Source organism: Pseudophryne corroboree, chromosome 6 (genome assembly GCF_028390025.1).
Source record: "Pseudophryne corroboree isolate aPseCor3 chromosome 6, aPseCor3.hap2, whole genome shotgun sequence".
In the NCBI taxonomy this organism is placed as follows: Eukaryota; Metazoa; Chordata; class Amphibia; order Anura; family Myobatrachidae; genus Pseudophryne; species Pseudophryne corroboree.
The window spans coordinates 417,506,469-417,514,979 of NC_086449.1; the positions used below are offsets into that span (position 1 = coordinate 417,506,469).

The 8,511-nt window shown below is 43.3% G+C and overlaps 1 pseudogene; it reads left to right on the forward strand.

The window, feature by feature from the left end:
- Positions 1-423: 423 nt before the first annotated feature.
- On the forward strand, positions 424-542 carry LOC134938091 (5S ribosomal RNA; annotated as a pseudogene).
- The last annotated feature ends 7,969 nt before the right edge of the window (positions 543-8,511 follow it).

Consider the following 8,511-nt stretch of genomic DNA (forward strand, 5'->3'; position numbering starts at 1 on the left):
ACCTATTTTTCGACAAAACGAGCACTGCTATAGAAAGACAAAAAGTTGGTTAAGAAAGATAGAGAGGCACAAGCAACTGTAAGTTTATTAGTTGAAGATGACAACTACAGATGTACTGGTTTGCCATGACGTGTGTGCACATCCATGGGCATGTGTGCTATCACTCACATGCTGGGCACCCACCAGCACAAGGCAAGGCTCCCCAGCATGTTAATGGCGGCCAGTGATGCGATCACAATGGGAGATGTGAGTGTAAGTGAATGGAAACTTTTATGTGATAAATAGACACTGGACGTTTGTAGGTGGTGGTTGATAAGTGGAAACCCATTGACTAATGATAGATTTGTTGTGACTGTGGGACTAAATGTCAAATATATTGATCATTAAAGTTGTATATCAAGGAGCATGTAGTGTTGAATGTTGACCTACTATCATACCACACTGTGTATGCCCGATACCATCCAATCTTGGAAGCTAAACAGTGGTGGGCTTGGCTAGTACTTGGATGGGAGACCTCCTGGGAATACCAAGTTTTGTAGGTGTTTGAGAAACTGAGATACTCTGAGCCTAACACTGACAGCAGATTCACCACTTATCTTCCTTCCCTCTGAGACTTAGCATTGGCACATTTTTGAAGAATATTGAAAATACTGACCAGTCATCTATCAGCAGTCGCTGTCATCATCATAAATTATACTTTGGAGAATTGCTAACCTCAAAGTTTAATCCTAGAGTGTGTTTAAAAGCAGTCATTATAATTTCTTATGGGGTCTTTGTTGAACTATTAACCCAACTTTGGCCAGAATTAATTTAACACTCACCTTGTTTGAATGTCCATTTAATGTGATACTGTTACCAATGGATATGACATACTCATAGACAAATATAAAATGTTTATTTTTTCTCATTCTGTCTAAACACACAATATAACTTATAAGATATTTATTAAAAGTTATGTTTTAATTATTGTCAAAGTTAATTGTATTTTGAAGAGTGCACCCACAAAAGGGTCTACTTTATCTTCTTTTTTTTGTAGTTATAAATTAACACCTGCCTGGAAAGTAACTGAAACATGACAACATAGAAAGTGCTACTGGAATAGCTTTAAAGCCACACAATAAGGAAATAAGAGTATGTTTAGAGTACAAGAAACAAGGACACTTGAAGAAATTCCAAGATTTTGAAATGTGCCCGGTAGAGCCGATGCAGATGAATATATGTATTGACTCAAAACCACAAAGGAACAGGTGAGATTAAGCACACACAGAGACAATATTTGCTCCTACCGCCAGGGCCTTCCTACCTCTAGGTCTGTTATTACCCAGTTTTGTTCTATTACAGTTCCAATCATAAAGCGCAATGGAATATGCTGCGATATATAAGAAACTGTTATAAAGAGTAGTGATTAAATAATAATTTAGATGCCTGAGAACAAATACCCAGAAAGAAAAAGGAAACAGCATTAGCAGAATCTGACTTTCTACTTGTTTAGTACTTGTGAGATGTTATTGTTGTGTATAGGCTGAAAACACAAGATCAAAAATTTCTAAGATAGGTTAGAAACTCAAGATCACTCAATTTTAGACAGAGGCCCATTTATTATTAAATATTTGCTTGATATTTCCAGGCATCTCCAATATCTGCTGCTGTCCCTTTATTTCTGACAGCATCTGCAGCCCCCAATGCAAAGAATCTCAGAGCTTTTCACAGATAGGTAGATGCCAGATGGAATTACCCTGTAGTAGCTTAAGGGCTACTATTTTGCAGGTTTTTTTTTCAGAAAGGAAGCCTACATCTCCCTCTCCCTCAGTCCGTCTCTCTCTTCCTCAGCCTGTCTCCCTCTCCCTCAGCCCCTGGTGACTAGTGCGCAGTGGCTGCCGGGGACAGACACACTATCACACAGCTTCCATCTCTTCACCAGGATGGGTTCTTATCACAGCCAATCTCCTGGCAAGAGTTAGTAAATTAGCATGAACATATTCATTTTCACTTTGCAAATTGATGCAGAAAATATTTTATCACTTCCGCATTAAAAATGTGGATTGTGATAAGTACGCCCCATACTGTTATGCAAAATTTCCACACCAGAAGGTAACAAATACATAGATACATTTATAGATAAATGTTCAAAATAAAATGTCTCCTATCTAATGAAGAAAAACGATGAAGTATTTTTCAAATAACAGGACAATGAGCCTTAATCAGAATTAATTTAAGTATTTTTTTTTCATTCTAAACTTGTGGTTTTTCATATTGGGCACATGCAGCTTTTTGAAAACTGCATCTTGTTTGTCTGAAGTATGACTTGAGACTAGCTGCAATTGGAAGGCTCCAACCCATGTTGTAATAGGTGTGTAATCACAGGAAGTGAGCAAAAATGTGACTGTAATGGACATGCCGTAGTAGATTTTCTAAAGTTTCTAAAGCAGACAATAAGCGGTGTTGCCCATAGCAGACAATCAGATTCTAGCTATAATTTCTCTATTGCATTTTAGAAAATGATAGACAGAATCTGGTTGATATGGCCAACACCACCACTTGTCTGTTTTAGAAGCTTTAGTAAATATACTCCGCAGTCTCAACCGAAGTATAGTAAGGGGGTGGTGTGGGCATACAGTCTAAAATTAAGACTAACGCAGCTTCCAGAAGGCATCTGAACCTGGTGTAAGTATAAAATTTGATAGCGATGACTAAGCCTAATTAGTCACAACTGTGAAAAACACACCCATTTGTCACATTTAGTAAAACAGCAGGAGCAGCGTTTAACCACTTAACTGACAATTTCTCCCCCCAAAAAAAACACTCTGAAATTGTAATTTTTTATTACTAAATACAGTTTAAAAATAGTTTTTAGTAAATATTTCAATATTTTATATAAAAAATAAATCTTGGGGGTGTATAGTACCCCGACACCCCCTTATTAGTAAAAACAAACAAACATGGTTTATAAACCACCACCACCCATTAAACCCCCCCCCCCCCCCATTTTTGCTCTCCCCCCTTCCCCATGCAGAGCACAGCAGAGTGTGTGCAGGTAGGACTGATGATCAGTATCCCCTGCTGCAGCTGATCTCTGCACAAACAGAGATTGGATAAATTGTGCAGGAAGAGAAACACAGTTTTCCTGCCTGCATTGTGCTTATCTGGAGCATGCGCTCTGGAATACCGGCCGCATGGTATTCTGGACTGCGATTCCGGCAGTGATGTCAGATGTCAGGGACTGCCACCGGGTATGGGAGAGCACAGTTGGGGCAGCTGTGTCCTGACCTTTGGGGCTGTGGATGACGGGAACAGCGGCTTGCATTTGATGTGACCAAGTCAGGTAACGTACTCCTGGCATTGGTCACATCACATTCGACAAAGCCAGGCTAAGGGGTTAAATAAATTTTACCTTGAAAGTAAACCTTATTTTCCATAAAAAAGGTTGATGAATACAGATGTGTCCTGATGTACTGTTGTAACGTTCTGTGGTGGGACCACCATTTGTATGGGTCATGGCATGTCATACTGTACACATTGCTAGCCAGCTCCCATAGACTTCAATGGGAGGTGGGTGCATGCACCCTCCAGCTCCCATAAAATTCTATGATGAGCGGGAACGTATGCATAGTGTACGCCTGCTATGACGGGAGTTGTGTGCTGCAATTCGTACACAAGGTATAGCAATAGCATCCACATATATTTGGAAATGTTGAAATGAGAATACACACACACACACACACACACACACACACACACACACACACACACACACACACTACTCGCAATAGTAAAAGCAGTGGTGTATTTATAATGGGTGCAGTGTGTGTGGTGCACATGGGCCTCTGAGGTCCAGGGGGCCAACACTGCACATCCTGCACCAATTGTTTTCAATACTAACCCTCTGGAGTCCTGTGTTGGCAGCAGCAGCACTGCAGGAATCACCAGAAAAATGGCGTGGCAGCCATTTTCCTGGTATTTAGCACATGCGCAGTAAGAAAATCTCTGGGAAAATGGCCACTGCTTCATTTTCTCTGAGACCTGCATGTGGCTGGGTGGCTGGAGAGACAGAAGGGAACTGGCTGTGAAGACACTGAACAGCTAGTGAGACAAGGAGGCTGGCTGGGGAGACATAGTGTGGCAGGAAAGACAGACGGCAGCTATTTGTGGAAAGAATGAGAGGCTGTAGAGACAGAAGGAGGCTGACTGGGGAGACACCGGGCAACTAGAGAGACAAGGGGGCTGCTTGGGGAGACAGTGGGTGGCTGGTGAGACAGAGGGGAACTGGCTGGGGGGACACTGTACGGCTGGAGAGACAATGAGGCTGTCTGGGGAGACCCAGTGTTGCTGGAGAGACAGAAAGGGATGCTGGGAAGAGATTAAGATGCTGCAGGATAAAAGGAAGCTGGCTATGGAGATACTGGGTGGCTGGAGAGACAGTTGGGGTTTGACTGAGAAGACATAGGGTGGCTGGAGAGACAAGGGGTCCTGCTAGAGAGACAGACAGGGGCTTTTGGGTAGACACTGGGGGACTGGAGAAACAGATGGGGACTGGCATGGGAGACATTGTGTGGTTGGAGAGACAATGGGCTGGCTGGGTGAGACACTTGGTGGCTGGAAATACAGAAGATATCTGACTGGAGAGATACTGTGTGGTTGGAGAAACAGAAGGAGGCTGGCTGGGGAGACTCTGGGTGGCTGGAGAAAAAGAAGACAGCAGGCTGTGAGATACTGGGTGGCTGGAGAGACAAAAGGGGTCTGGCTGTAAAGAAACTGCGGGTCTGAAGATACAAAAGTGGTTGGCTGTGGAGATATATGGTGGCTGGAAAGACAGAAGGCGACTAGCTAGAGAGACACTGCTGGACTAGAGAGACTGAAAGCTAGCTGGCTAGGGAGACACTGAGTGGCCGTGGAGACAGAAGATGCTGGCTGAGGAGATGCTGGGTGGCTCAAAATACACCGGGGGCTAGGGAAACAGAAGAGGTTGCCTGTGGAGATATTTGTTGGCTGGACAGACAGAAAAAGGCTGCCTGGGGAGACACTGAGGGGCTGGAGAGACAGAAAGTAGCTGGATGGTGAGAAATTTGGTGGCTGGAAAGACACACAGGGACTGGAGAGACAGAAGGGGTTGGCTGGAGAGATACTTGGTGGCTAGGGAGATAGAAAAAGGCTGACTGGGGAGACACTAATGGGCTAGAGAGACAGAAGGTAGCTGGCTGGGGAGACTCTGGGTGGATAAAGAGGCATAAGAGGGCTGACTTGGGAGACAATTCGTGGCTGGAGAGGAAGAAGGGGCTGGCTTTGGAGACACTGGGTGGCTGGAGAGACACTGTGGGACTGGAGAGACAGATTGGGCTGGCTGGTTAGGTTGACATTGGGTGGCTGGAAAGACAGAAGGGGGCTGGCTGTGGAGACACTGAGTGGCTGATGAGAACGGAAAGGATGCCTGGGGACTAAAGGCACTGAGGGTCTGAAGACACAGAAGGTGGCTGGCTAGGGAGACACTTGGTTGCTGGAAAAAAACAAAAGGCAGCTGACTGTAAAGACAGGAAGATGCTGACTGGAGAGACACTGGTGTGCTGGGGAGGCAGAAGGAGAATGGCTATAGGGACACTGGGAGCAGGTGCTGCAGAGTATAGTCAAATGCAGCTGGATAGAAACAAGGGGGGTGGGCTGAAGGTTACAAGGGGGAAAGTGGCTGGTGATTATACACAACTGACAGAATTACTAGCACATCACCTCCTCAGCTGTGCTACTGCGTGGGAAGTGGGGCACCACCAAATTATTGCCCCCCACGGCTGGCATGAACGCACACCCCTGTGTGAGCTAATTTAGAGCTGGGCTGGGTATAGAAAGTGAATAAGGTATAGATCAAATGTATGCCTATGCAACTACAAGGGCATTGGGGTGGTGGTAGTGCACTGTGAGTGGTGCTGTATGCTTTTATGATTTTTTTGGTGATTTGCGTTTTTGAAAACAACCCTATGATACAATTTCCTTTGGGAACACTAATGTCACTAAGGTGTCAAATTTTTTCCATATAAGGCATTTTCCAGATGATTTTAATCTTATCAACATTACAATTATCAACTATATATTCTGGTGTCGACACTATGGGCTGGATTTAATGATGCCTGAGTTTGTGAGCCGTGCGGAAATCCATCCATACTTTTTTTTAAGGGGCAATCACTTACACGGCAAAACCATACCATGTAATTGATTGCCCCTTTAAAAAAAGTCCATGTTTGGCCGGCATCCCGCATGGCCACTGAACTCAGGCATCATTACATCCAGTATTGCAAGGGAGTGGGGGTTCCGCACTACCCACTTTTCTAAATTAGTATTATTTAAATATCAGCTCCACTGTTTCCCTGAGTACATAAATACTGTGTGGCCAGCTGGGTGGCTAGTGATCATCATGCTGCCATAATGATGGGCCTATTTTTATGTGGAGGCCTGGAGCTGCAGCTCCATCCGCCCCATTGTTAATCAGGCCCTGACCATAGTAAGAACCAACGTTATACAGTTATACTCCAAACGGGTTAGTCTAATAACTCTGTTGGTGATCCACCCTAGAGTTACAATTGTAACTGGCAACAAGGAAAGAAAAGGAAAACTCTTTTTGTTGGGGCACACTTAGAAAAAATGAAGAATTTACGTAGTTAAATCTTCAGAATGTTTTTTTTATTGGTATGCATTAAAAACAGGTATGATTTCTATACATCACGACCCTTGGAGCTTTATACAGGTACACAAAAACAGGACATACTGTATATTGTGATAAACAAAACATGAATGTTGCATAGCAAACAATCTTTTTGATATATAATAATATACAAAAAATATATAGTATGTAACACCGGCTCGGGTTTTCCCACCTGACTCGGAAACCAGAACGAGGCAAAACGTCATCATCCCGCTGTCGGATTCTCGTGGGGTTTGGATTTCATATAAGCAGCCACGCATCGCCGCCATTTTCACTGCAGCATTGGAGAGTGTAGCGAGAGGACGTGCCTCCGTCCTCAGTGTCCTGCATCAGTACAGTGGTAGTGTCTTGTGCTGCATCAGTCCAGTCACAGTGGTGGTGTCCTCTGCTGCCATACGTCCAGTGCTGCTGTATGAGTCCAGTACAGTCCAGTGGTGCTGTGTTGTCCTGCATCAGTATATTGGTAGTGTCTTGTGTTGCATCAGTCCAGTCAAATTGGTGGTGTCCTCTGATGCCATACAGTATGTCCAGTGCTGCTGTATAAGTCCAGTCCATTGCAGTGGTGCTGTGTTGTCCGGCATCAGTATAGTGGTAGTGTCTTGTGCTGCATCAGTCCAGTCAAAGTGGTGATGTCCAGTGCTGCTGTATAAGTCCAGTCCATTGCAGTGGTGCTGTATACTCCATAAAACAAAACCAAGTAGTGCTCAACAATCAGAAATTAGAAACATTTATTTAAAAATTGTAACAACAAACCTCCCGTGGGTATGATACAAAAATATAAACATGCAATAAAAACTAATGAATACAATGTTGCCAAGCATCCAGTAGAAACTTTTAGCACCGTATATAGCAATTGCTAAGTGGAAGTTCCTTTAATATAGAAAACCCCAGCATAGTGGATGGAATGTTCAAATATTGCACTGTTGCAAATAACGGAAGTGAAAAGATCTTAGTGCATAACTGTATAAATCCAGTCCAGTGATACTGCTGTATATGTCCAGTGGTACTGCCATATAAATCCAGTGATACTGTCGTATATATTCAGTGGTACTGCTGTATAAATCTAGAGGTACTGGCGTATAAATTCAGTCCAGTGATACTGCCGTATATGTCCAGTGGTACTGCCATATAATTACAGTGGTACTGGCATATAAATCCAGTGATACTTCCGTATAAATCCAGTCCATTGGTACTGCCGTATAAATCCAGTGGTACTGCCAAATAATTCCAGTGATATTGCTGTATAATTCCAGTGGTACTGGCGTATAAATCCAGTGATACTGCCATATAAATCTAGTCCAGTGGTACTGCCGTATAAATCCAGTGGTACTGCCGTATAATTCCAGTGATACTGCTGTATAATTCCAGTGGTACTGGTGTATAAATCCAGTGATACTGCCGTATAAATCCAGTCCAGTGGTACTGCCATATAAGTCCAGTGGTACTGCTGTATAATTCCAGTGATACTGCCGTATAATTCCGGTGATACTGCCATATAATTCCAGTGGTACTGCCGTATAATTCCAGTGATACTGCCGTATAAATCTAATCCAGTGGTACTGCCGTATAAGTCCAATGGTACTGACCTGTGCTGTATATTATTTACTCAATTTAAAGGGTTTATTAATATTTAATCCAAATAATTTTCAAAGGGTTTGCCCTGTGTGGTGTAGGGATATGCTGTCCTGTGCCACATATTGTGTTATATAACTCCAGAAAAATAATGGAGAACAAAAATTTGGATGATAAAATAGGGAAAGATCAAGAACCACTTCCTCCTAGTGCTGAAGCTGCTGCCACTAGTCATTAAATAGATGATGAAATGC